This window comes from Branchiostoma floridae, chromosome 2, assembly GCF_000003815.2.
Source record: "Branchiostoma floridae strain S238N-H82 chromosome 2, Bfl_VNyyK, whole genome shotgun sequence".
Classification (NCBI taxonomy): domain Eukaryota; kingdom Metazoa; phylum Chordata; class Leptocardii; order Amphioxiformes; family Branchiostomatidae; genus Branchiostoma; species Branchiostoma floridae.
The window spans coordinates 32,300,044-32,304,459 of record NC_049980.1 but is presented as its reverse complement, the minus strand read 5'-3'; positions in this window follow the sequence as shown (position 1 = coordinate 32,304,459).

Sequence of the window (4,416 nt, the reverse complement as noted above, 5' to 3'; positions counted from 1 at the left end):
GGCTGCTGTCCTCAGATATTTGCATTATTATATTTTTATTTTCCAGCAGGGCTGCTGCTGCCAATGTCCCCTTTCCCTGTGAAATTCATTTCTTGTAAATGAATACGGTTTACAACACGGAGATGATAACGTATCAGCTTGCGAGGGGCTGTGCTACACTCGATCTCGGAAGTTAAGCAACGCGCGGTCCGGACAGTGCTTGGATGGGAGACCAACCAAGGACGTCCGGATTGCTGTAGCCTCACGAAGCTTTCCACGAAATCGTCTTCCGGGAGGGACGTAAAATGGGGGTCCCGTGCTCGAGGAGGTGCCTCGACCACGTTAATCAGCCTCATTACTCATAATTTGGGTACCTACTGGCTGGCAAAATACACCTGGTGATTATTATTATTATTACTACTCATGTCACTCGAGTATCAAATTACATGTTTACACTTTGCCAGGCAGAATCAAATTCCTTTCGTGTTAGGCAACGTGAGTCAGCATGACTTTACAAAATAATCTGATTGTCAATTCTGAGTTACAAATTTCGAAAAAGGCAGCTGGGAGCATAGGTGTCAACAAATACAGTGAATCTTTCATCCAAAGCAACAACAATAAGAGATTATTGTACATGTGTACCTGCAAAATAAAGGCCAATGGCATATCATCCAAGCTCAAGACCTGTTCCTCGTCCCGGGATTATTTGCTTGTTGGGAACAAATTTTTTTTACCCCATCCTTTCAAAAATCCTTTAATCTTTTTAGGCTGGAAATACAGTTGAACAACGTAAATTGAAATGCATGAGGAGACTTGTCTTTCAAAGCCAAACTTTAAGTTTGTGCATACATGTAATAGATTATCATACATTTCTGCTTCTTTAGAATGGACAAGTAGTGTTTTTACTTCAACAGGAAGCAGGCTGAATAAAGATTTCGGCAGGGTTTTCTTTCGTAGGTAGGGAAACAGGAAATTACAACATTTCTTTTTCCTCATAAATAGTAATGTCTGTATGACAGACAGAGCAGGTGTTGTAATGCATAAAGAAATTCAGTGAGACACACTGATCACTTCTGAAGATGCCACCGACCAAGCCGCTGGTTTTGTTTCTGCTGGCCTTCGGGCTCCTACTTTCTGAGCCAGTAGCCGCTGTAAGGTGCCCTGTCAGCTGCGGCGGTCCCAACGTCCCAATATTCGATCTATTATTTTTGACAAGCCAAGGGAAAAGTTCTAGTTGTACCTGTCCCCATCTTGACCATGGGAAGGGCTCCCCCTGTACCTGGATTGGGCATGGAGGACTTGTGTACAGCTTCAAAGTGTGTCTTGATGCCATACCAACTGGCTTCTCCAAAGACACTCAAGTAATCTACATCAACCATCTCCGCTCCTCTACTCTCCTGGAGCGGTCTTTCCCAAACGTCCCAAGTCTACGAAACCTACAGATCGAAAGGTCGAACGTTTCCACCATCCAGCCCGGGGCATTCCAGGGTCTATCATCAGTGACGATGCTCAGACTGTGCGACAACCGAATCTCAAGTCTAGGTAATGGTGTGGTTGCATTCCTTGTACTAGGCTGTGGCACAATTACGATATGTTGTAGCATTTTTCTTGAGTAGGCTGTGACAGAAACAAAAACTGCCAACAAGGACCTAAGACAGCCCTTATTTTTTAGGGCAACAAGACAACTAGATTTTGTACAAAATATGCATGTCACTATTCAAATACAATTCAACCTCTACAACTGGATAAAACGGAGAATTTACTTCCGGATGTTTCAAGTGACATCCATCACTCTTCTGCAGCGTCACTAGAAGAGTGATGGATGTCACTTGAAACGTCTAGAATGAAAGTAAATCTCCGTTTTTTATCTAGTTGTAGAGATTGAATTTTATTTGAACATTGTTTTACCTGGATGTCTTACCGTCGTCATAAACATAATGCATGTCACTATTTGGAGAAAGACCCAGGCTCAGTTTGTGATCATACAACATTTTTCTCACTTTCAAAAATTTCATTTGTTTGCACTTTAACTTGATGGGAAAGTCTATGGGAAGTGGGAACGGTCTATTGAAAAATTATTCTCGAAGCAATATCCATGTAGGCTTTCAAAAGATTCTATGAAAAAAAACATGACATTTTTGGCTCAAATGAAAGCCTGGAAACAAAACCGGTTTCAACAAGCCTGCCAAAATAGGTGCAACAGGTCATGGTGCGAGTTCTTCTTCAGAAGAAGATGTTTAAAGATCTACCAGCACTAAGGTTTAGGATGAGTGTTTTTGAAAATTTTTTTCCTCTCTCTTGTACTGCTAAAAGAGATGTATATTGATGAATATTACTTGGAACTGGAGTCACGATCACTTCCTGCATGTGATGTGCAATGTGACTTGATTTGTCTGAACACAATTTACTTTAACATGAATATCAACAACTATGAGTGGGAGTATAATTAGTTTTGGAGCAACAGGTTTAGTCGCCTTGGTTACAGGAAAAACTACAAAACTTATAATTATGAACCATCTTTGGTTTTTTGGGAGGTCCTGACAATCTTTCCTTCCATGTTTCCATTCCAATCTGTCAAAAATGTAATAATCATTCAAAACCATCTCCAAATAAGTCAACATGAATGACAAAATCATTGATACAATGCATTTTAGAAGTTTGCCCCTAGACCTGTAATAATTCCTACTATTCTAACAGTTACTCATAGTCATAAACCATCTTCCTTTCCCTGCAGATTCTGATGTTTTTCTTGGGCTCGAAAGACTTACGCACTTGTTCATCAACAAGAACGAGATCTCGGCCGTATCAAAGCATGCCTTCCGTGGGCTACATGAGCTGGACAAGCTGCACTTACGCTACAACCAACTGACATCCGTACCAGTCGATGCGCTTCTACAGCCTACAGCATTGACCTTTACCGACCTACGAAACAATCGCATCACTACTATCGACATCGATGTCACACGTCTCGAGACTGACTCAGAGATAAAGGGACCTTTCAGCCTGTCAATCACATCAAACAAGCTGCAATGCGACGAGAATCTAACGTGGTTCATCTGCAACCTACCACACCTCAAGTTCATCAACGATCCCTACCGCCTGAGGTGTGCATCACCAGCCAAAGTCAAAGGAACTTCCCTTTTCTCCATCAGCAAAGATGTCTGCCAAACAGCCACTGACAGGCCACAAGAGGGAACTGAGTTCATGGCTTCAAAGAAGAACACGGCAGTTCCTAAAACCATCAACTACAACAATACCATTCCCACTGAGGTCTACATGGAGTTGTCCTCCACAAATGACATGCCAGTCTCTCAACAAACAACCGAAGAAGACTACATCATTGTCGTTGGGGGAGACCCGATCACCAACAAAAACAGCACCTACATCCTGGCCATGGCCGGTGCTGTTGTTGGGCCCCTCCTCCTCATGTTAGCAACAGTAGGTGTCCTCTTCATCTACAAGCGCTGGCATGAGACTGGTGCGGCAAATCATGACCAACCAACCGGCACAGATGATGATCCCGCCTCCTCCGAAACAGAGGGAAGCCAGAAGATCGAGCCGTATGCAGTGGTGTACTCTGACTCCGCTGAAGGGCAAGCACCTGACAACTCAGCAACAGACAGCCGACCGAACCCTGCCCTAAACCAGGCATCAGGAGACTACAACACTATCCAGCCATATGCAGTGGCCTATGAGGAAGATGACGGGCCAAACATCAAGCCGTATGCAGTTGCCTATGACGAAGACGAAGGGCCAGAGATCAAGCCATATGCAGTGGCCTACAAGGATGATCTTGGGCAAATCGATGCCTTTAGAATCCCCCTGTATGGAGAAGGCTGTCCCGACACACCACAAGATACCACAGGAGGAAATACTGAGGCAGATTCTACACCACTGGGCAATGGCACTGACCAACAGGCAACAAGCGTCAAACAACCAGTTGGCCAACTGCTGCCTGAAGAAGACGACGCAGAGACTGATCATGAATATGAGGATGCAGAAGTAGGAAACGGCATTCTGAGAGAAGTGGAGGGAAAGGTCCGTATGGAGTGGGTGAAGAAAATGAGACTTCAAGCGTAAGCAGGATCTACGACAATGGATCGAAGCCCACTAAGTCAGAAGAGCAGAACCCAGCTCATGGACAGCCTGAGAGTAAGGAGAGCACATCTCACACCCTGTACAATAAAGCTCATGGACAGCTTGAGGGCACATCTCACGCCCTGTACAACCCAGCTAATGGACAGCCCAGTTTGGACAGCACACCTCATGCCCTGTACAACCCAGCTCATGGACAGCAGCTTGAGTAAGGACAGCACATCTCATGCCCTGTACAACCCAGCTCATGGACAGCCTAGTTCGGACAGCACATCTCACGCCCTGTACAACCCAGCTCAGGACAGTTAAAGAGTAAGAACATCACATCTCACACCCGTACGT